The sequence below is a fragment of the Delphinapterus leucas genome, chromosome 4 (genome assembly GCF_059928025.1).
Source record: "Delphinapterus leucas isolate spDelLeu-1000000601 "Yukka" chromosome 4, BTC_Dleu_Yukka2, whole genome shotgun sequence".
In the NCBI taxonomy this organism is placed as follows: domain Eukaryota; kingdom Metazoa; phylum Chordata; class Mammalia; order Artiodactyla; family Monodontidae; genus Delphinapterus; species Delphinapterus leucas.
In genome coordinates, this window is record NC_143132.1 from 103,267,419 (window position 1) to 103,293,113 (window position 25,695).

General features: G+C 40.0%; 1 protein-coding gene across 3 annotated transcripts in view; it reads left to right on the forward strand.

Annotated features, from left to right (window-relative positions):
• Positions 1 to 889: 889 nt before the first annotated feature.
• The window catches only part of SPTSSB (serine palmitoyltransferase small subunit B), a 31,595-nt gene continuing 6,789 nt past the window's right edge, over positions 890 to 25,695 (forward strand). The window contains exons 1-2 of one of the 3 annotated variants that reach the window (XM_089910934.1): positions 890 to 2,533; positions 11,860 to 11,956. The gene's annotated coding sequence lies outside the window, so the exon portion shown is untranslated. Of the gene's footprint in view, positions 11,957 to 25,695 lie in introns of all 3 variants that reach the window. The other 2 variants (XM_089910933.1, XM_022573162.3) reach the window with 2 other exon arrangements.

The window sequence follows — 25,695 nt, forward strand, 5'->3', positions numbered from 1 at the left end:
GGTTCGAGCCCTGGTCTGGGAAGACCCCACATGCCGCAGAGCAACTGGGCCCGTGAGCCACAACTACTGAGCCTGCGCATCTGGAGCCTGTGCTCCGCAACAAGAGAGGCCGCGACAGTGAGAGGCCCGCGCACCGCGATGAAGAGTGGCCCCTGCTTGCCACAACTAGAGAAAACCCTCGCACAGAAACGAAGACCCAACACAGCCAAAAATAAATAAATAAATAAATTTATTAAAAAAAAAAAAAAAAACCTATTCTCCATTTGGGGGTGCAAAGATATACATAAAGGTGTATCTGTGTGTGGTTATATTACATATGTCATTTAAGATTATTTTTAATGGCCTAGATGCTTCTGCAAGCTATAGCAGTTTTTCCCCACCTACAGTTCAAATAATTGCAAGGTCTCATAGCCATTTCACAAACTTTGGGCAGGAAGAGACCTATTTCTATACTCCCACAAATGTACAATCACGGGGAGTATGGGGGTAGGCATGTCACAATCTGATAAGAAAACTAGATAATGAATAATGAGACCTAAAAACCAGTGTAAATAGTACTGACACCACCGCAGTAGGGGCTTGGCGACCTGAACAAGTCACTCCTCAGGGTTTCTATTTCCTCATCTCCCAATGGGGGTGGTCATACTTGTGCTGCCAACATGACAAGGTTTGTCAGGAGAAGCCAGAAGATAAGGAATGCGAACAACATAAAGTGGTAAATAAAAAATATTAGCAGAGGTTGCTACTATTTAGATACAAGACACAGAAAAGATAACGGCGTAAAACGGCCAACACAGATGCTCCAAGGTGCTCGGTTTCCATTGGTTCCCTTCCCTGGCCCCAACCACTTTCGGCTTCCTTTGGGAACACCTCCCCCCGGCTTGCAGTAACCCCCACCCAGTTACATGAATCTCTCTCATCGTTGCACCGGCAGGTTGGAACCTGCTGGAAGCGCGTTGTGAAGTGAACGGGAACCTGCCCGCAGCTAAAATTCGCGCTTCAACACAATGAGGCCGAGCGTGTGCAACGTGTCCTCCTTAGGCGATGGGGGCTGATGGGCAGATGTTGCCCGAATGCTCATTAATCAAAAGACTCTTTCGCCCTGGACCCCACTAGGTCTTGGGCAGAGTCTCGGCTACAGAGATATCGGGGCTAGGAGCCTCAAGGTCCTCTGCGCTCTCAGCAAGCAGCCGCGGCGTTCAATCGAAGCACTGTGTCCTTGGTAGAAAAGGAATCGATGGTGTTCTGGACGCTGGTTTTCAGGGAAGATGCTCTTCGCGGTCCCGCGCCTCCCCGGGAAGATAATTGAGCGCCGAGCGCGAGCGCTGGGGTCGCCGGTCCGGGAGCCGCGGCAGCCTGCGCCGCGAGTGTAGGCAACGAACCTCCCAGCCCTCTCTCCCCAATTTGCCTTCCTGCCGCAGTCCGGCCCCAAATTCTCTTCACTTGTGAGTGAGCACACACAAGTTCGCTGGGCACGATCCTTCCATCTGCTTCCCCGAGGGGGTCCAGCCTTTCAACGATTAACCGCCCAGCCAACGGGGAGGAGGGAAGGTGCTGGATGGAGGGAGTGGGGCGGGGAGAGGCGTTTTGCACGTTCAAAGGCACCAAAATTAACTGCCAATGCTAAAAGGGTTTGTTTTCTTCCGTTTTTGACAGACGAATGCGGTGGGATGCCTGCTGGGCCGACTGCCGCCCCGGCCCGGAGCCCTGGGCTCACTTCGCAGCCTGCCGCCGAGTTTCAGACCGCAGTCCTCAGCATCCGCCCGGCTTCACCCCCTTGCCGAAGTCTGCAGATCGATGGATGCTGGGCGCAGGCTTTCCCTGGGCGGGTTGACGTTGGCTTAGGCTAAAGCCCCAAAGCTCCCACCTTCGCCTCCTGTTTATCTGCCCGCTCCCACCACTACCACCGAAGTACGTGCCCCTCCGGTAGCGTCGGGGCTCCGATCCGAGCGAGGGGGAGGGCGCCTCCCCACCCCCTCCTGCCCATCCCCGCCGCGACTCGGGGTTTTACTGCAGCAGCCGGAGGTGACAGCGACGCCTTAGCCTGCTCCGTTGCTCTCAGAGCCCCGGCTTCCCCTGCATCCGGAAAGCACCCCCTCCTGAGAGGCTCTTCCCCGGAGAAGTGCTAACGAGCTACAGAAAACCAAATTTAAAAATGTAGAAGTCGCTGGGCTGCATTCCTCCGAGGACGAGCCTGGTCGCCCAGGACTGAGAGTGGCAGCGTGTGGGAAGTTGGGACCATAGAGCAAGGGGGGAGGGGAGTGGTGCAGCCGGCATTCTCTTCTGGAAGGAGTCGTTGGGAGCAGTGCGGTTGGACACAAGTTTGCCTGGGAGTGTTTTCCTTTTGTCAATAATTAATCACCGGAATCAGTCTGGCAGAATTGGAGTTTTAGCAATAGTGCAGAGGGCGGGGCCGAACACCTAACTCTTGGAGCCTCGAGGCGCCCAGCGCAGTGGGAAGCTCGCAGCAGTTGGGGAGAAGCCAAAGCACTGGTGCTCACCTAAGCCGCAAGGAGATACACCCAACTGGGAGGTAAGCATCTTCCATCTTCCAAATATCTGCTTGAGCTGTAAAGTAGCTTTAGAAGGATAGAGTTCCTGTCTTTATAAGGAAAAAATAATACCAAGCCATAATGCAATGTACCAGCTTATTATTTAACTGCGTTAAAAATTTTAAGAATTGAATGGGCTTTTCCATTTGCCTTTAACTATGTTAGAAACTAAGATGTTTCACTCAACAGAAGTCAAACTTTATTATTAAAACTTTCCCAGCCAGAAGAAGAGAAAATTACTTTGTTAATTACTTTCATTATTTATCTTTGTGTGGTTCAGTAATAACTATTCAGAGACATGTCATTGGGAGGTGCTTGATTTCATTCTTAAATATTCATCTTTATCTTGTTTCATGCTCTTATACTATATTTTTTGCCCATAAGCTACTTGAGCCAATAATACACACAAGTCAACTGACCAAAATGTGAAGAGTTTCCAACAAGGAATACATTTTAACATTTTTTCATGATTATTACACAGGATGTATTTTCTTAAAGATGATTGTGTTCATTTATAAGTAACTAGACTTCTAAGCCCAAGGAGAAAGGTACATATAGATAACTTTGACATGCGGGTGGGGATGTGGTATAATAAAGAAGGGTTTAGATAAGAGCAGAGATTCTAGATCTGTTTCAACTAAAATGACATTCAACTGGTTGGCAATGAACATATGAACCCAGCCCTTGATCAAATAAAGAATTTGAAGAATTGTTAAATGTAAATCTTAGCCTTAAAACTACAAATAAATGCACCAGGGAAGTTGGGAAAATTGTTTTTCTACAAGACTTTGTGGCCCAGTAGTTCTTTTGAATTAAACAAAAGTTAAGAAATACATGATCAGTTTTGCTTGTGAATTTTTTAGATTAGTGCATAAAACTAATGAGGTTTGAATAATTTGATTTTCACGTCTAAATTATTTCTATGCTTTTTAAAACAGGCATCATTCTGATGACTGTTTCAATGGCTGTGATGGTTTTGCACATAGATTCCTAGAGCAACAACAAACATATGAAATGTACTGTCACCCTCATTACCCAAAGATTTCTATACAACTATTTAATAACAATAAACTAACAGTGGTTCGTCAAACCAAATGGGTGGGCATTCTAGAAATTTAGTGGATATGAAGTTGAAAGTCAACCAATTCTCAACTTCAACTGGTTTTCTTAATCCACTGTGTGTAAATTTGCAAATACTTTTGTAAAAAACTGTCCTTTGTAATTCTATATCTACTATGTCAGTATAAACTATTTCACCACCAAGTATACAAGATGCAAAATCTTCATTAAAAATTATCCAAATGGGACTCAACTTCCAGAATGGTGGTATGAGGAGCTCTGTGAACCCACCCCTTAGCAAAACAACAATACTATAACTTTAAAATTACAGTTGAAGATTGTAGGTACACAACTATTTAGTCTCTAGAAATTGTCCTGAGGAAATACAACAAATGTAGAAAATTTTGTTCAAGACAATCCACTACATTTCCATAAGAACAGCAAGAGTTTGGATTTTGAACCACAACTCACTTCCCTGCCAATTCCACCTGGATGTGATGATGCTCCACTCTGAGGGGGGGTACAGCCAAGAACACAGGACTCCCTCTCAGCCTAGATCCCAGCATAGGGCTATGGTATATCCCTGGGAAAGCAGGCCACAAGCATCTCATCCACCACCAGTGTTGCAGAAGCTCTACCCTAGGCAAGAGCATGTGAAAGATCTGAGGCTCTCCTTCTAACCATCCCGCATTCTTAATGCAAAAGAGGAAAAACTCAACAACTAAAAGACAAATAACCCATTTAAAAATGGGCAAGGGATTTTAGACATTTCTCTAAAGAAGAGGTACAAACGGCCAATCACCGAAGAGGTTCTTACTATCATTTAGTCATTAGGGAAATGAATATCAAAAACACAAGATACCACTTCACACCAACCAAAATGGCTATAATCAAAAAGAAAGAAAATAACAATTGTTGGAGAGAAGGTGGAGAAATTAGAACCAGCATATATTGCTGGTGGGAATGTAAAATGGGTGAGTTGCTGTGGAAGATAAGTTGGTAGTTCCTCAAAAAGTTGAACATAGAGTTACCATACAACCCAGCCGTATAACCCATATAATTCCACTCCTAGGTATTATCCAAGAGAACTGAAAATCTAGGTCCCTGTAAGAACTTGTGCACAAATGTTCACTGAAGCATTATTCATAATAGCCAAAAAGTGAAGATAACCCAAGCATCCATTGACTGATGAATGGATAGATAAAATGAGATATGGAATGGAATGATGGAATATTATTCAGCAATAAAAAGGAATAAAGTACTGATATGTACTATGGCATGGATGAACATCGAAAAGATTATGCTAAGTGAAAGACTATATATTGTGTGATTCCATTTATATAACATATCCACAATAGGCAAACCTATAGAGACAGAAAGTAGATTAGTGGTTGCATATGGCTGGAGGGGATGGGAGTGGCAATGAGCAGGAATAGGGAGTCACTGCTAAAGGGTACAAGGCATCTTTTGGGGATAACAAAAATGGTCTAAAATTGATTAGTAATGGTTGCATAACTTTGAGTATACTAAAAACCACTGAATTGTGTGCTCTGGGTGAATTGTATGGTGTTTGAATTATATCTCAATAAGGCTGTTAAAAGAACATGTGGGTTTAGAACTTGGAGTTCATGAATCTTCATGTACCACCAGACCAATAGTTTATGTGAAGATCTTTCCTAAGGGCCACATGAGATAGATGAAATAATTGAGTGACACAGGGGATACATATTATATGATTTGTATATGTTTACACACCTGCCCAAGCTTTTCTCTGTTTAGAAATGTCAAATGTCATTGATGCAGTCCTATAGAGAATTTGTTTGCAATGCCCTAACTTTTTGGACTCATCCACTCATTATATGAATCCAAGCTCAGCGAGGCCAGCTGTTCCTCCTGTTTCTAGATAAGTCTTGTTCTTTATCAGTTCTTTAGGCCAGTTGTTGAGAGAGGCCACAATGGGTGAGAGAGGGAGGGTACCTGAATCTCAGCCAAAAGTGTACTTGTCTGCCACGAAGACTAACCCGGTTTCACTTGCACTAGATTGGCCCGGAAGTAGAAGTCTTGGGGGTAAAGGAAGAGCTGGAGCGGCCACTGTAGTACTCAGAACACACTGACATGTCACTGCTGGGAAGCATCTCCAGTGATTATAATAATCTCAAATATAGAAGCTCCCAGATAATTAATATTCTCCTCTATTCATCTTCTATATTTTGTGTTCCCATAAACTACCTGATCCTGTAAAGAACTGTGGAACTGTATGATAATGCTTTGTCCATAAATGGGAATATAAAATTAGCGAGTCTGAGTTTCGTGGGGGGTATAAGCAACACCTGAACTTGTTGCCAGCAACAGTTATGAGTACACTGAGCCAAAGTATACCTTTAGCTTTAGGGATTCAAATAAGTCTACCTGCATCAGGAAACCTCAAGATTTTCCATTCTCTCCAGGCCAAGTTTATCCTTCCATGCACAAGTTTAGAAGAGCATACCATGCTGATGAAAATGGGTTTCACGCAGCTTTCGACTATCAAAGCTTTTGTAGAGATCCTATTGTCATATCTTGTCAGATTTCTAAAAAATAATTTTAAATGTCCAACCAGTTGTCTATAAATTAAGTACATGTAGGAAAAACCTGATCATAGTTATTACTTATTAATATTGCTTTGATTAGAATTAATAATGCTTTAATTCAACATATTTATTGTGCATCTACCCTGCACCAGGACAATTCTAGGCCCTGGATGAGTAATAAACAAAACAGACAAAAATTCCTACCCTTCAGGGGCTCAAATTCTAGAGGGGCTGTCATATAAATACATAATTTTTAAGTGAATTATACAGTGTATGAGTAGGAGATAAGGGCTCTGGAGAAAAACTAAGCAGGGAAGGGAACGAGGTACAGTTTTAAACTGTGGCATCATGCTAGGAAGTAAAATTATGTAATTAGATAATATAAAGGTCACGTATGGGATGGGCTGTAAGGATTACCTGCTCCAAGTTAACTTCTCCCCCGAGGAGCTTTGGTTTCCCCTTCCCGTCAGCATTGTTTTACTACCTTGGATTTACTGCTGTTTCACCAAAGAAAATACTACATTAGCCCCAACATTCCAAGCAAGCACAAGGAAGACATAACTTCATGTCTTTTCTAAAGAACTACAACCTAAATAAAACACCGCCTTATGACAACAAAAATTCTTGTTATGGGAAATCATTAGCCTGGGCTTTCAGTTTTCTCGTGGCCTTTCTCTCTTGCTTTGCCCTGGATTCGTGTAGTCTGCCAGAGGATTGTGTGGTAAATAATTAAGGACCACTTTTCCAAAGCTAACACCTTTTGAAAGAGTGAAGAGGGTGTGGGAGAGTTTGAGAGAAAGAAAAATTTCTAGGACACTCTGGAAAGGTGAAAGGAGAACAAATCTTTCAGAACTACATAACAGAGCATGGAACCCCACAGATCAACTGGAAAAAAGGAGAAAAGCAACCAGAGAGCCTCTGCTTTCCCAGACTGTCCTAGAATCTCTCCTCAGGGCACCTGGCTTAAAAGATACCTGAGGACACATTGTTCTAGTAAAACATAATGGGTGTGGCAGATCTCCTGAAATAGAACTTTTAGAAAATGGCTTAAAAGGGAGCAAGGACTTGATTTTTTTTTTTTTTTAAGTCAAAAGGGAACATTTATTTCAGGCTTGAGGAGAAGCATTTGAATCAAATTAGAAATAAGTCAAAAACCTCCCTGTTATAAAGGAGTTATTATGGAGCATTAGAATTCTCATTCATTTAGTTAACAGATTTTAATTGAGCAGCCACTATGTGCCAAGTACTGGGGGAACAACACCGACCTTTCTTTCCTGAGAAAGGTCAAAGACCTTTCTTTCTTGAGGTTACCTTATATGCTTTTTGTTACAAAATAGTCAAAGCACACACCATGATGAGGACAGAACTTTTTTTTTAATTGGGGTTTAGCTGTTTTACAATGTTGTTAGTTTCTAGTGTACAGCGAAGTGGAGTTCCCTGTGCTACACAGCAGGTTCTCATTAGTTATCTATTTTATACATATTAGTTTATATATGTCAATCCCAATCTCCCAATTCATCCCACCCCTCATTTCTCCCCTTGATGTCCATACGTTTGTTCTCTATGTCTGTGTCTCTATTTCTGCCTTGCAAACTGGTTCATCTTTTTGACCTGCCTGTCCTGATACCCCCTTCTAGGCTGGGTTAGAGCCTCTTTCTATGCCCCAGAGTACCCTACACTTCCCCGTCATAGCACTTATCGCACTGTGTAGGACACTTGTGTAATTGTCTCTCTTCCCTAGAAAGTGGCCTGAGGAGAGTGAGTACGTCAGTCTTATTCATCGTTTGTATCCCTAGTACATGCTTACTGAATATTTGATTGGATGGATAGATGGATGGATGGATGCATGCATGCATGCATGGTGATTTGCCAGGTTGTAACCAGAGGTCTTTGCATAGAGAGGCAGCCTGGCGGAGTAGTAATTAAGAGTGTGTGCTCTACATTAACTGCGAGACTTTGGGTTAATACTGAAATTTCCCAATGCCTCAGTTTCCTCATTTGTAAAATGGGTATAGAAATAGTGCCTCTATTATAATGTTGTTAAGTGAACTGTCTAAGGTAATACATATAAAGTTCTGGGACATAAGTTGCTCAATAAATATCCGCTATTATTACCGATACAGAATGGCAGTTTCCTGGGTGACCGTTTGCTACTCAAATATTGCATCCCTGCCCTTTCAGCTCTATTATAAGATCGAAGGATGTCCATTAGGAATTCTAAACTAAAGTTATCACTTTGGGTTCAAGATCTCTGAAAAGATTATAAAGAGAATTTGGGAATGAATATAAGTAGAATATTGAACAAGAAAATTTGAAGGACTAGAAAAAGAAAGAAGGAAAAAAGCTCAAGATGGCACGTCCAAAGCAATTTTTCTGGGGCAATAATACCTCTACTGCTCTCACACCCACCAGCCAAAGTGCCAGTTCATCTCTGTTCTGGAACATACTTGTGCCTCACAGAATGTCATGCTCAATAAATGTTCACTGATGCAGAAGAAGACAGAAAAATGGAAAAAAAATTTTATTCGAAGTCAAGCCTTATCTAAACCTAAGAGTGTTATATTGTCTTTTTTGCTTCTTTTGAAAGTTTGATAATCCTCTTTTTGTATAAGATCTTTAGTCAGAATTATCCTAGTGCCTCCTCACATGCAGTGTTTATCTATTACCTTCTAAATAAGATGAAATGCTAACCTGTGACCATCTATGGAAAACTAGTAACTTTAATACTTCCCTCTACTGCTATTAAAGAGAATTCTCTTGGCCTCTTCCCCAAACATGGGGGAATCTCATGTTTTTATCTTCTTCTAAGAATAGTAAACTGCTTCTTAGTTGCAGCATGCAGACTCTTAGTTGTGGCATGTGGACTTCTTAGTTGCAGTGTGCAAACTCTTAGTTGTGTCATGCATGTGGGATCTAGTTCACCAACCAGGGGTCAAACCCAGGCCCCCTGCATTGGGAGCTCAGAGTCTTACCCACTGGACCACCAGGGAAGTCCCAGTCATTAAATTTTTAATAGGATATTTTATTGTCTAAAACTTTAAACAAAGAAAAAAATCAGTCAGGTTGGTCTAGTTCTGGTCTTGATGGGCAGGAAAATCAGGTTATATTTCAGGACAAAAATGTTGTTCCACAGGTTTCCTCCATTTAAGAGGAAACCCTGATGCAAACACAAAACATGATATGGTACCCTCTCCCCACCCCCATGACCTACAGGGCAAATTTTTTCTCCGAGACTCATGTGAGTCACCATTTTACCTACTTAACATCATTTGTGTCTTATGGGTTCAATAGAGTCACCTGAAAGGAATCTCTTAGGAGAAGAAATAAAATGCATGTAGAAAATAAGAGGAACAAATAATATTGTGATAAAAGTTACCAGCTTTGAGCCATTACTAAAACCAGGCACCATTAAGCATCCTTTACCAATGTTGTGTAATCTTCACAACAACACAGAAATAACTAACCATCTCTGTGTTAGTGATGTTGTAACTGATGTTTACAGAGGTTAAACAACACCCAGAATAACACACTATAGCAAACTCCAGTTTGCCAATTTCAAAATCCATATTCTTTTATTATGGAAAAAAATTTAATGAAGCAAATCATTCTCCAATGGGATACTGAATGCTATTATAGAAGTAGTACCTTAGATGTGATGAAAGCTTAGTAATCTCTTCTTAAACCCTTCCTTCTGATGGGTAGCAACCCTCGGAAGGTGCTGTCTAGACTCTGTTTGAACAGTTCCCTAATGGAATTCTCACTACTTCAATCAGCCAACACTTTCCCCTTTAGATTACTCTTACTGTTTAAAGCTTTTCCTGAGTTTTTTGTTTTTGTTTTTGTTTTTGGCCACACCACACAGCTTGCAGGATCTTAGTTCCCCGACCAAGGATTGAACCCAGGCCACCGCAGTGAAAGCATCGAGTCCTAACCACTGGACCGCCAGGGAATTCCCCAGGTTTTCCTGAGATTAACCTGTGAAAACAATAAAACAATTCCAAACCTTTCCCTCCATAATAGCTTGTAACACCATTTAAAACCTCTTAGATCTTTTACGACCTCCTTGATATGTCCCTCCGCCAAAATCTTCTTGCAATGTTTCCCATTGGAAACCTTCCAGATTTTCGCCATCTAGCTTCCTGAGGATGTGCTCAACTTGCTGGAGTGACTATTTGCAGCAGCTAGAAGGATGCTAATCAAAGCCAAGAGCTGGTGGCACAGTACTTCCATAAATACATAAGAATATTAGTGCTATGGTCTGAATGTGTCCTCCCAAAATTCATATGTTGAATCCTAACCACCAAAGGAAATGGTATTAGGAGGTGGGTCCTTTGGGAGGTGCTTAGGTCGCGAGAATGGGACCTTCATGATGACATTAGTGTTCTTAGGGCTCCAGAGAGATCCCTTGTCCCTTAGACCATGTGAGGACACAGCCAGAAGGTGGCAGCTAGGAACAGGAAGAGGACCTTCACCAGACCGCAACCGTGCTGGCGCCTTGATCTTAGACTTCCTAGTCTCCAGAACCGTGAGAAATGAATTTCTGTTGTTTATAAGTCACCCAGTCTGTGGTATTTTGTTATAACAGTCCAAACAGATTAAGACAATTGGATCACTTATTTGTCAACCATTTCACAACACTATTGGCTCATAATGAACTTGAAGTCAAGTAAAATTCCTTAGTCTTTTTTATTTGAACTGATCGTGGGCCACATTTTTCCCTATCTTACTCTTGGACAATTGACTTTTTGAACTGAAGAACAAGACTTTGTATTTTTCCCAAAGTTTTACCCTCAGTCACTTTTGGGACTCTGTAATCTGCTAAGTCTTTTAGAACTCCACCCCGTAACTTTGGTTCATCTGCAAATTTGATCACCCTTACTTTCTATGACATAATTCAGATGGAAAAAGATGCTACAATGGTCAGGACAAAATGCAGAGCGCTGGAGCTCACCACTAAAGACCCACTCACCATCTTTATAATGCTTCCCCATTTACAAAACTCTTTCATAAATATTATTTCATTTAATTCTTACAATTATCCTGTGGAAAAGATATTATCATCATTCCATATTTGAGAACAAAGATTCAGAAAGACTATCTAACATGCCTGATGTGACACAGCTAATAAATGACAAAATAGGAAACAAGGCTTAGGGCTTCTGGCTGTTTCCAGTGCCTTTTCAAAGATGGATGTTTAAATACAGTGATTAACCTAATCTCTTTTTCCTTTTTTTCCCCCACATAGATATCAACAGAGACTAATTAAAATTATGAAACACTTTCTACAAACAGAATCTCACCCGGAAACCTAGTGTATAAAGCAGATTAAAAGCAGGCTACTCTGATAGAAGTGAGATGTGAGATGTGAGGTTCTTAGCTTCTGTCTCTTTGTCCCATCTGGGGCCTCTCCTCAACCCTGCCATAGATGGTAATGTGGCACCTTATAGCCCTCAGAGTACATTGGGAAATCACTAGCCGATGGCATGTCCTCAAACTAAACTTCTCTAAAAATAAATTTTAAAATAAGCCTAGCTTGTGATGCTTTGTTTTTATAACGCATTCTAAAATTTTGTGGGAGATCATCTCTCTAAGAGGTTTAATAATCTTTTACACAGAATAGAATTGTTTTAAAGTTTGAAGGCATCTGGGTTTATTTAATTCAAATATTAATTTCACAGATGAAGAAGCTGCAACCCAGAGAGGAGAAGTAACACACACAGAATCATTCCTCAGGAAAGCAAGGACAAGAACCCAGACCTGGACCCTTCTAGGCAGGTAGATTCTTCTGATTGATTATATCATAGAGTCCCGCTTTTAGAAATCTGTCCCTTTTGCCTATAAGATGACATCTTTAACAAGATGAAGCTTCTGGTTCTCGCTTAAGCAACCAAGAAACATTTATGATATACTTGATATTATAATGGCATTTAAGATGATACAAAGGAGTGAAATGTGGCAATTAGCTTTAGTAACGAGGCCTTGAAACAGTGGTTCTTAGCTTACAGACATTACAGGCTCCTTTGAAGTGTATACCAAAAAATGTTCATGCAAAATTCACAAACATTTCAAGGGGTTCACAGATTCCACAACCCAGCCCCCCAACCAAGTTCTTGGCCTCCTGGTTAAGAACCTCTGGCCAATATCAGTACAAGTGCCAGTGTCAGGATTACATAGCACTAACTACTGTCTTATTTATGGGTTTGCTGGTTAAAACTGCTTCTGTTTCGGCATCCTTCATTTTTTATTTAAATGGAGCAGTATCTTATCCTGGAAGACCTCTGATACAAGAAAGGAGTAAATGTTTCAAAAAGTACTTAGCTAACCAGATGGGACAAATGAAGAGAGGAATATGATACACTGAAAACATTTTCTTAAAAAACGTTAATGAAAGTAAGCCTGATCAGTGTTCATATGGGACATTCACTTTCTTTCTGCTTATTTTATTTTTAAGAAAGAAAGAAAAGGAAATAGAGTGGAAAAAACCTAGACTACCACTAGCCACCTACCCACTTTTATTAAATCTATAGTAAATGGGGAAAAAAGAAAAGGTAGAGGGTGTGGACAAAAAGAAACAGATTTATCTTCTGTTTCTTAATCCTTCTCTTTTGCTGCAATATTTTAAGAGATTTATGGTTTTGAAACAGTTGGCAACAATTTCTTTAGTTCAGAATAGTTTGGGAAGCTCCACTATTACTTTAAAGTTACTGATAATGAGGCTTGATTTTTCTAATTCAAATAATACTTGTTGGACACTTAGCATTTGTAAAGCATTTATAAAGTCATTTGCATGATAGAAAGAGCACTTTGAAGTGAGAGAATCCCAAGACTGGGTCTCAGTGTTGTTTCCTCCTTGGCTTCTGACAGTAGTGAAGTACAAAAACGTAATGAGTCTCAGTTTCCTCATCTTTGAAATGAGGCAATATACTTTTTTATCTACTCTGTGATAGCCACACCAGAACTGAGTAAACATTCTGAAGAATAATCTCTCTTAAAGTGGCTTCGATCTTAACAACTGATAAAGTTGACACATTCTGCCTTAAAAACGATCTCATTCTCTTCTATTCTTTGTCTGGTATTCATAGGCTTAGTAATAGTACATTAGTGTAGTGTATAATGATCACAACAGTTAACATTCACTTAGCCCTTCTTCCTGTGTTTTATTCTTTATACTTTATACTTTACAGCTTTTAATCTTCCCAGAAATTGTATGAATGAAGTTCTATTATCATTCCTTTTTTTCCAGTAGAGGAAATTGAGTCAGAGAGGTTGAGCAACTTAGCCAGGGTCAAACACAGACAGGATCCAGAGCCAGAGCTTGTAACTACTCACCACACTGCCTCTCGGGAGGATTCTCACCCAGCTCCCCATGTGGTCACCGTGAGACTCTGGGCCTCAGTTTCTTCATCTTTAAAGTTGGAATCATTTAAGTTAAGCATTTAGCCACTGCCTGCCACAGTGGTACTTAATAAATGCTGTTTCTGTCCCCTGAAGAGAATTCCAAATTATACAATTCTAGTGGTTTTAAGGAAGAGATCTGAATTCATTTCCTAGGGCTGCTGTAACAATGTACCACAATGTTGGTGGCTTAAAACAAGAGAAAATTATTCTCTGATAGTTTTGGAGGCTAGAATTCTGAAATCACGATATCAGCAGGGCTGCAATCCCTCTAAAGACTCTAGGGGAAAATTCTCCTTTCCTTCTTTCAGCTTCTGATGGCTTCTTGGCTTATGGCTACATAACTCCAATCTCTGCCTCTGTCTTCACTAGCCTTCTCTTCTGAGAACACTTGTCATTGGATTTAGGACTGACCTGGGTAATCCAGGATGAGCTTTTGCAGAGATCTGTAACTTAATTACTTCCACAAAGACACTTTTTCCAAATAAAGTTACATTCACAGGTTCCAGGATGTAGACGTATCTTTTGGAGGGCCACCATTCAACCTACTACAATATCTTAACCCAAATATTTTTCTGTCTTGGCAGATTTCCTCTGGTATTCCTTTTTTTTTTTTTTTTTTTTTTGTGGTACACGGGCCTCTCACTGTTGTGGCGTCTCTCATTGCGGAGCACAGGCTCCGGACACGCAGGCTCAGCGGCCATGGCTCACGGGCCCAGGCGCTCCACGGCATGTGGGATCTTCCCGGACCGGGGCATGAACCCATGTCCCCTGCATCGGCAGGCGGACTCTCAACCACTGCGCCACCAGGGAAGCCCCCTCTGGTATTCTTGACAAACAAACCCACATTTATTCAAAGAGGGAAAAGAACATTTCATCTCACCCAGTTTGAGTGTATAGTTGAATTGGTTCCAAATCTATGGGTTGAAAATATTTTTCTTAATATGCCCAGTTGCCATTAGCCATCTCCACATTTACTTGAGAATCAACAAAGTTCTTAGGAAGTGAACAATTGTTATTCATTTAAAAGAATAATCTTGGAGCTCAGCCCTTTTCCACTTTTCACTAGAAGCATGCAGGTACCCATGTACCTGGGAGCAGGTGAAAGAGAATGAAGCCAGCATAATATGTCAATGCCGTTCTGACCAGGAGAATGAGAAATCCACTAGGCTAAATTGTCATTGAGACTTTTTTCTTTTGTTATCTCACTTAAGTAACTCATTTCTAAGTACAAGATTGCAAAATCTAATGAATTTAACTGTCTAAAAGCAATGACATGTCTTGACATAGCTCTATCACTCCTGCCTTTCCCTTCTCACCTCCCTCTGCCCCATCTCAGAAACTAGCTGACCTAGAATGCTAACCAATCCAGTAGGGAAATGTCCCTTGATCTGGGGGTTGGCAGAGAGAACACCTCAACAGTGCTGTGTCTATCTCCATGACCCTTGGAGTCAGGCTAGCTCTCCACTCACTTTCCTAAAAGCAGTAATAACTGAGATACAGAAGCAGGTCAGTTGAGGGCAGTAAAAAAGCAACAGGCTGTCTTACTATTGTCACAAAAAAATCACACCCATGAAAGTTCAGTGTTGCTGGTCACCCAAAACACTGAACTCATCACCAGAAGCCTTCCAGACAATGTAATAAGAAATAAAGAACAGGCCAGAAGAATGAGAAGGAGAAGGAAGAGGGGGAAGAGGAGGAGGAAGAAGAACAGAAAAATAAACAAAAACAATAAAAAGTTTTATGAGCAAATCTATTCAATGCTATCCAAAAAAAACTGCAAAAAACACAACCTAGAAAATTAGTATTAGAAAATACTATTGGAAGAGTCCTGGTTGACCAGCTGCCTATGCAACCGGATTTCTTTTGGCAGAACACTGGGAACAAGTGCTCAGCAGGTATGAGACAAATCAGTATTGCAGTAACTGACAAATCAGTATTGCCTGTATCAGTAACTTAGATAACTTAGTAACTTAGTTACTTAGTAAATCAGTAACTCACCTTCCTTGCCCTCAAACTCTTCCTTGGGAAAAAAAGTCTTCTATTTCTGAAGACATATGAAATATAATGACAATAGGCAGGGATGAGACAAAATCTTGATTTTTTTGTGCTCAGGCTTCTAGCTTCTAAGAAAATTGAGTCCTTAGGAACAAACAGTAAGCAGGTATTTCCTTTACCAAAGTGTAGTTTTGGAAGCAAAGAGCTGGGGAAGAAAAGAGAAAGGCAGAACTGTTATGACGTATGTGGCACATAGTTGCCAGGAAAGGGGTTTGTAATGACAGTAGAAAAGTAGTTTCAGTCGAACGATTTGGCCACTTTTCCACTCTTACTCCCTTTTAAATACTCTGGGTTTGGGGATCTTATGAGCTCTTTATTTCACATCCTTGTCAAAAACAGGTAAGCATATCACAGAATTTTAATTCCCACAAGTACTACAGGGAATTAAATTATGAGAATTTCACTGATGCCAAGAATCAACCTAAACAGGTCAACACTCCTCTCAGAAAGTTCTTTGTAGTTCATCAGTTTCCAATTTTCCTCTTATGTCATGAAAGCCAAGAAGAAGGGAACCCCAACTGGAACCTCACAATTATTATTTGAAGACCTTTGGGGTTATTCATTTACTTAGTTTTGGATGGTACATCCAAGCAATTTTGCTAGACTAGTAATGCCCCACTACAAATTGAGACTCTCAATGACTTTTTTTGTTTTTAATTAATTAATTTATTTATTTTTGGCTTTGTTGGGTCTTCGTTTCTGTGCGTGCGGGCTTTCTCTAGTTGCGGCGAGCGGGGGCTACTCTTCGTTGCAGTGAGCAGACTTCTCATTGCAGTGACTTCTCTTGTGGAGAGCATGGGCTCTAGATGCGTGGGCTTCAGTAGTTGTGGCACGTGGGCTCAATAGTTGTGGCACATGGGCTTAGTTGCTCCACGGCATGTGGGATCTTCCTGCGCCAGGGCTCGAACCCGTGTCCCCTGCATTGGCAGGCGGATTCTTAACCACTGAGCCACCAGGGAAGTCCTGAGACTCTCAATGACTTTTAATGACTTTTAAAAAGTATTGTTCAGACTATTTTTAAATTGTATTTTTAAATTTCAGTCCTTCTTAATTTTTAGAGTTATTCACTGACATTTAAAATTCTTAAATTGTGGTAAAATACACATAACATAAAAATTTTACCATCTTTGCCATTTTTAAGTGTACAGCTCAGTAGTGTTAAACATATTCACATTGTTGTGCGACCAGTCTCCAGAATGTTTTCATCTTGCAAAACTGAAATTTCACATCCAATGAACAACTCCCAATTTCTCCCTTTCTCCAGCCCCTGGTAACCACTCTTCTACTTTGTTTCTATGAGATGACTACTCCAGATACCTCAGATAAGTGAAATCATACAGCATTTGTCTTTTTAGGACTGGCTTATTTCACTTGGGATAACATTCTCAAGGTTCATCCATGTTGTAGCATATGTCAGAATTTCCTTACTTTTAAAAGATAAATAATGTTCCATTGCATGTATATACTATATTTTGTTTATACATTCATCTGCCAATGGACATTTGGGTTGCTTTTGGCTATCTTGAATAATGCGCTTTAACATGTGTATACATTTAATGACTTTTTCTTTTGGTCTGCTTTTATTCTCTCCATTTCTATTTTTTTTTAATCTTTATTGGAGTATAATTGCTTTACAATGTTGTGTTAGTTTCTGCTGTATAACAAAGTGAATCAGCTATATGTATACATACATCCCCCTATTTAAACAGTTATTAACATCTTTAAGTCCACTGTTAGTGTTGCAACTCTGTTCACTTTTTACCTCTAAAAACAAACTGGCAGCCCTTGGGAACAATATCTACAGAAGGAAAAAGCCACCCAGAAGCTATATTCTTTCCTCTTTCCTTAGGATAATGGGGCTTTTCTTTCTTTTTTTAAAAAAAATAAAATAGTAATAAAGAGGTTCATCCTAGGAAATGACATTACAGTTAAAATCTTGACCTGGAAGCCTTACTCTCCACTCCCAAATTGGCAGGAATAAAGAAGGATGCTTTTCCTGTTTCTTTTTTTTTGGGCTGCCTGGCTTGTAGGATCTTAGTTCCCCGACCAAGGATTAAACCCGTGTCCTTGGCAGTGAAAGCACGGAGTCCTAACCACTGGACCACCAGGGGATTCCCCTTGCCCTGTTTCTATATGAGTCAATGACAGGACACCAGGAAAAAGGCAAGATATGTCCTCTCCTATTACAAGTTTCTCTTCCTATTCATAACATCTACTCAGCATTAACCTATGTGCTTCTCATTTTTAATTTCACTATATGTATCTCCTTTTTGATAGCCACACAACATTGAAATTGATCTAACGTGAATTTGGTATTTCCTAAACTATTACGAAATTTTCTGTTAAAGTCAAATTCCAAGTTTCCTTTCCCAGCCAGAAGTCCTTCATTCATAAATCCCTCTAGAGTCTGTCATAAAATGCCAAACAACCAGGACTGCTTTGAAATTACAGTTACTCAACGCACACTGTGATGCCCAGCGACCTCAGCTGATAGTTGGACTAGAAGTACATGTTTTCTGCTGTTCTGCTTTTGTTGGTGTTAATGGAAATTGGAGGCCAAAAGGTTGGTTCAGATCTCCACAAAAACACTCTATTCTTGTGTGTTACTCAAACCAACACCATACCAACAACTTGGCTAAATTGTTGGTGAGACTTTTTCCTCTTAGTACACTATTTCAGTAACTCACTTCTAAGATTATAAAACATTGAGTAACTCAGCTGCCTAAAAGCAGAAGCATGCTTTGACTTACAACTGTTTGTTTTTTCCTCTCTGAGGAGTCTATAAATTGTGCAAGCAATTCATGAATGTATAAAGAAAGTTCCTTAATTGCCCTATGGTTGTTTGATTTGCTTCTCTGGCTTTGATTTATCACAAACCTTTAAGCTGGTTCTTTTAGCTCCCTCTAAAGACTTGGACTTCATGTCCATCACTTCTGGTCTGACTTCCAATATTCACCTCAGTATCAGCATGAAGAATTGCTTGCCAAAGGGTGACTGGAGAGTATTCTAAGATGACAAGGAAATTCCCTGGAAAATGTTAAGCAAGAATAGAACCTTCTGTGAGACACAGAAAACATTACAGTCACCCACAGAAAACTTAGAGCAAGACATTTGGAAACTGGGAAGCCAATAAACTATTGTTGTGTCTGATTTGTACATAGACACAATGTGAGGTTTTTCCTTTAATCATACAAATTTGTATCTTTGTGAATCAAATTGTGTTTACATAAAGAAGCAGTTTGTGATCAGGTCTCCAAGAACCATGACACAAGTTTGTGCAGTGCACAGCCCACACAATGGAATGTGGTGGCCCTGCCCAACACACATTTAAAGATTTGTGTAAAGATTGCAATGTCTTTCAAATAGTGGCTTGTGTTAATGGTTATATACATGTGTTGTTTTGTTATTATTACTCAATGTACCAGGGAGTTCATTCAGCAAACAAATAAGGGCTGAGGGGTTTTTTTTCCCTGTAAAATATCCAAAGCACTCCATTGTTGAGGTAACTGTTATAGAATATTCTATGAAGACTCTTTGACTCTATAATAAAATCTTGCAAGTAGTTTAAAGTTGTACCAATCCACAAGGAACAACAACAAACACTACTATTACTATCATTATGACTCTTACAAATATTTCTAAAGAGCTCACAAACTATCCCCACATTCCTTACCATATCACTGAGACAGACTTAGAAGCAATTATCAATTATCTTCATTTTACACAGAGAAGCTGTGACCCAGAAAGACTTTGGAACTTGCCCAAGGACACAAAGTAAAATGAATGAATGAATGAAGAGAAATAAAGAGAAAAAAGATGAAGAGAAGAAAAGATGAAGAGGAAAAAAAGCTGTAATAGAATTCAGGTCTCCAGATGTTCTCATCCTGGGATTTTTTTCCATTAGAACCACTTTTCTACCAATCTTAAATTTTTACTCACCTAGAGTAAGCCCTTGTAAAAAGCCATTTTAATGGGATTTAAAACCACTATAGAAGTGCTTTTTAATTCCCCCACAGAGTCCATGAACTTTCAACAGTATTGGAAACTTTAAAAGTATTTTTCCTATCAGTACCAGCTCCCTTTCATCCTATAAAAAAACAGATTGTACTGAATTTGACAGTACTTAGAAAACAATCTGTCTAAAACTTATTGCCTGAAAGCAGACAATGAGAATTCATAAGTACCTTTTATGTACCCCACATTGTGCTATGGGAATATTAAATAAGTACAAGTGTGGTCCCTACCTTCTACAGCCTTACAATTCAGTCAGCCAACCAGCCCACCAGCCAGTGTATAAGTATCCCACATTCCAGGCACTGGGGATATAGAGATGACCATGGCATATTCCCAGTATTCAAAGACCCCACAGTCTAATGGGGAAACACTGTACATGGCTAATTATAATACAGTATAAAAGCTACAATGGTAACCCATAAAAGAAAGCAATATACATTCCTTGGAAGGGTGGTCTTCCTGACCTGAGAATGTTTCATAGAAAAGAGAACATAGAAGCTACATCTTGAAAATAAATAGGATTTTATCTAAAAGAAGAGGGGCACAAAAATATTTCTAGAAAAGAAAAGAGGATGAACTAAAACATGGAAGCTTAAGAGTGAATGGCATTTAGCAGGAGAGTTCAGAGATGATGCAGGAGAGGTGGAGGGATCAAACTGTGAAAGGCCTTACATGAATGTTTCATTTCATAGGAAATGGAGAGCCACTGAAGTATTTCAAGCAGAAAAATAAATCTATAATTTTAGAAAATTAACTGCAACAGCAGCATGGAAGATTGTAAGGTGAAAAGGAGATAAATTGGTAGGCTATTTCATTAGTCCAAGTGAGAGATGGAGAGAGTCCACAGCACTGCCCAATAAAATTTTCTGCAGAGATGGAAATATTCTATATCTGTGCTGTCCAATATGGTAGCCACAAGCCACATGTGGCTAATGAGCACAAAAAATTTAAATTGCCACATGTGACTAGTGTCTGCCAAACTGGACAATGCAGAGACATCTTGGAGAAGCTAGCAGTTGAGATAAGCCTTAAAGGAGGGTTTTTCCAACTGCAGGTTGCAATTGGTGGGTTAAGAAATCGATATGGTAGCTCACGATTGGTATTTTGTAATGAATGAAGACAATAACATAGAACACAGCAGAATGAAACTGAATGGAATAAGAAATGAGATATCAACATGCAGAGTATTATTGTGAGAGATGTTTATTTCAGTTATATGGGTATATGTATGTGTATGTGTATGTACCCTGGATCAAAAGTAAAATGTACTTTTCATCTCTATTGTGTTTGAAAATATTTGAAAGCCAGTCCTTTATGGAAGACTATTATTTAATTATGTTCAAAGTTATGAGGAAGAGTTTTGCAGAAAGGCAGAACAGCATAAGCAAAGTTCATTGGAGTTTGGAATGAGGGTAACTCTGGACCTTTCAAGACTTTCCTAATTATTTTTTTGCCTTCAAAAAATTTTAATAGACTTTATTGTTTAGGACATTTTTAGACTTATAAAAAAATTGAGGTGATAATACAGCAAATTACCATATACCCTGCACCCAGTTTCTGCTATTAACATCTTACATTAGTATGACACATGTTACAGTTAATGAGCCAACGGTGGTATGCTATTATTAAAGCCAATACATTACTCAAATTTACTTAGTTTTTACCTAAAATCCTTTTTCTGTTTCAGGATTCCATCCATTACACATTACATTTAATGGTCATGTTTCCTTAGGCTCCTTTGGGCTGTGACAATTTTTCATACTTTGCTTGTTTCTGATGATCTTGAGAGTTTTAGGTACTAGGAGAATTTAAGGTCAGGTATTTTTTAAGATGCTCTTCTGTTAAAATTTGTCTGATGTTTTTTCTCATTATTAGACTGAGGTTGTGGGTTTGGGGGAGGAAGACCAAAGAAGTAAAGTGCCATTTTCATGCCATCATATCATGGATACATACTACCAACATGAGTTATCACTGTTGACAGTGGCCCTGATTAGCTGGCTGAGGTAGCGCTTATCAGTCTCCTCCATTGTAAATTTACTCGTTTTTATCACCCTTTTTCACACTGTACTCTTTGGAAGGACGTCACTCTGCTCCTTCTTTAAATGAATTACTTAATTAAAGGAAGCCTTGAACTTGAGTAAATCTATTGAGTTCTTTCCAAAGAAAGCTACTTCCGAGTACAGACACAGTCTCTTTTTAGATACAGCATCTCTCTCTGCAGCAGCAGGCAGGATACTTTTTCCCCTTCTCAGGTTTTCAAGTTCCAAATACGAAGCACAAAAAAAGCTGGGTGATTGACGTAGAATTCCAAAATAAGTTGAGAAGGAGTTAACCCAAATTCAGTTGCAAATCCTTCTGACTTTTCTCTTCAGCCCCGGATTCTGACATTTTAGAAGGAAATTTAAACCAAAATGTGTTAAGTCTTTTTCCCCTCCTCCGGAGGGAAGGTACATTTTTAGCTAATGTTTAGAAAGGGAAATCCCTTCCTTAGAAAATCCAATAATTTGGAGTACTTTCTTTAGGCAGAGGAGGGCTGCAGGATGAAGTCGTTTGCAGTATTCCCAAGGAAAACGCCACCCTAACAAATCCTCTGCTACTCATCTTTCATTGTGGTTGCCTAACCTTGTACCACTCCTGTTCCCATGGAGAGAACCAAAACCAAAAAGCCTCCTGAGCAAGCCCAGTCTCTACTTTCGCCACCGCCCCGCACGTTCCCTTTTACAGCGTTCTCATTTCATGACTCATATACATGGGTTCATGAGAGCATGTGGGTTTTTTTATTGCTCTATTTATTCTAACCTTCTTCTCTGTTCAGGCCAGAAGAAAGGCTTGCCCCTGAGTAATGTGGATCACAAGTACCCGGAATTCACCTTCTCATTGTGAGAGAGGAGATTAAACTTTACTTTTCCCCTCTGTACACAAATCTAGTGAGAGAAAAATACATTCAGTGACATTCAGAAATAAAAAATAGCCACTTACTCTCCAATCAATTATGAGATAACTTCTTAGGAGAATTCCAAGTCCTCACTGTTTTCTACTATCAGTGTCCCCCATCCATTCACTGGGTTCCCTTTAGAAATCACTCTCTCTCTTTCTGGTTCCCAAGACTCTCATAATCCTTCTCTAATAATCTCTTCCTTCTCCCGTTTCTCCAACCTGGCAAAACTCTTATTCGTGTCTTTTATCCATGCTAAGTTGTACACTACTAACAAGAACCTTAGCCTTTGCCAGTTCCCAGTAATACTTGCAATAAATGAAGACTTTGCCAGACCTTCATTTTACTAGAGGAGAAGCTGAACAGTGGGATTTCAGGAAAGAGTCTTGAGTAAGAGAAGAGTAGAGCCTGGGGAAACTGAGAGAGGGTGAGGCTGAAGTCTTCCAGATACCTACACACTTGATTTCAATGTCCTTGATCAACTTTGAAGACCACAGAAAACCTCCATTGGAATTTTTGCTTCTTTCATCCAAAGTCAATTCACGAAACACAGGGTATTCACCACCTGGAATAGTCCAGTCACTTTAATTCAGTTTGACAAACCAATTTGATGTCAACCAATTTAATATCAATTTAATGTTAGCCTCATAGTCTTGGTACTTTTCTTTAAAATGAGTGATTGGGTCTAGGGGATTCTACAGTCCATCCAGCTGCTAATATTCTAGGATTCCACTTTAGCTACCTAATACATGTGGTAAATATTGTCTAAAATATATATTTGTGGAATATATCCAGCTGAATGATAATCCTTGGGGGCAATGGCCCTGACTGTCTCAGCCACCATGGTATCTCCAGTTCCTGGTGCGATTACCAGCATGGTAATAATTATTTTTAATAAATAAAAGGAAGTGGTGGAGAGGGAAAGCCTTTCACCAGTTAGATTCCATCTTCCTATCTATGTATTTCCTCCATATACAAATCCCTTTAATTGATGCTTTGCTTGCATTTTTGCTAATCCTCACAGCAACCTTAAACATAAAGGATTATTATTTCCATTTACAGATGAGGAACTTGAGGCCCAGAACACTTAAGTAACTGGGCCAAGGTCACATACTCAGCAAGTGGAGAAGTCAGAACTTGAACCAATGCCTGTCCTTAGTCCCAAACCCATTATGAAAATGCAATAAAAAGCACTTTCTAAGCTACAGATAATCCTATGAAAACAGAAATTGTTTCTGTTTTTATTACAAGAGAAACCCTGATAAATCAAGTCCATTAAGCATCTTAGAATGTGGTACTACATGGATCCTCCTGAAGAAGGAGATGTTATCCTGTTTTTAAAACAATGGCCCATGTCTGTGGGTCTATTTCTGTTTTGCAAATAAGTTCATTTGTATCCTTTTGTTAGATTCCATATAAGTGACATATGATATTTGTCTGTCTGACTTACTTCAGTTAGTATGATGATCTCTAGGTCCATCCATGTTGCTGCAAATGGCATTATTTCATTCTTTTTTATGGCTGAGTAACATTCCATTGTATATATAGTTTGGTTGTGGTATATATATATACACCACACTTACGGTTACCAAAGGGGAAAGGGGATGGGGAGGGATAAATTAGGAGGTTGGGATTAACATATACACACTGCTGTATATGTAAGATGGATACCCGACAAGGACCTACTGTATAGTACAGTATTCAATATTTTCAATATTTTGTAATAACCTATAAGAGAAAAGAATCTAAAAAAGAATACACACACACACACACACACATATAACTTGAATCATTGTGCTGTACACCTGAAACTAACACAACATTGTAAGTTAACTATACATCAATAGAACAAAAGGAACATTAAAAAACAAACAAGCAGACAAACAATGACCCAGAAAAAGCCTTTCCTCAGGCCTCAGTATCCATCCTTCCAGGTAACAGTGCTGGCCCTTGCCTCACCCCCACTTTTTACAGAGAGCTTCACCCGCTTTGTGTCCCACAGGGGCTCACAACCCTCCCCAGTCACCTGAAGGCATCACCACACAGCTTCAGCTGTTAAGAGTCAAGCCCATCCAGGCCACTGTACCACTGAAGACATACCACAATGTGCTTAGGCAGTGTCAACTTTGAATGCACAACCTCATTAAAGATTTAAGAGGGTTTTAAAAATCACCAAGTTTAGAGAAAAAATTAAAAGAAGGAGGAGGAGGAGTAGGAGAAGAAACAAACTACTTCCTCCCTCTTTTCCGTATACGGGAAATCACCTTTTAAAAAACATATAATTAAAAATAAGGAGAAGTGTGGTGTGCTTGAATAAAGTAAGCATTTTAAGTCTCTTGTTTAGCTTTACTGGGATATGCCATCAGGTCTTTAAGGGCAAGTTAATTTCACATTTGACTGTGAAAGATTAAGACATTAAGATGTTTGCTGTCATCTAGCTCTAGGTTACCTGTGAATAATTAATTTCATGCCATTTTTGTCATCTTATTTCTCAAATTCAGCCTCTTTTCCTAGCTTCCTCCTTAGCATTTTTCCATGCCCTTTCCCCCTATTTAGTGCTAATTCCTGGCCCCTCGTCACTGCATGTTTGTTACATGGTCCAGTTTGCTGCTGCCTAGAAGAGCATCTCCTGTCTGCAATGCCATTTTGGAACAGATTCCTTCTGAGGCTGTTACTACTAAGAGAAAACCACATAGTAGTACTCAAAATACCCTTATTTAATGAATGAGTGAATTCTCCTTCCCACATTACTCATCTTAAATTGTCTAAAGTGGTTGTCTTAAATCTTCCATGTTGTCCCATAGGACAGTAGTCCCCAACCTTTGTGGCACCAGGGACCGGTTTCATGGAAGACAATTTTTCCCGGGGGTGGGGGTGGGGTGGGGGATGGTTCAGGCAGTAATGTGACATTGGGGAGCAATGGGGAGCGGCAGATGAAGCTTCACTCGCTTGCCTGCTGCTCACCTCCTGCTGTGCAGCCTGGTTCCTAAAAGGCCACAGACCGGTAGTGGCCCACGGCCCAGGGGTTGGGGACCCCTGCCACAGGAGACTTCAAAATGGACTCAGAAGGAAGTAAAACATATAACTGAAGCAAATCCAGAACCTCAGTATA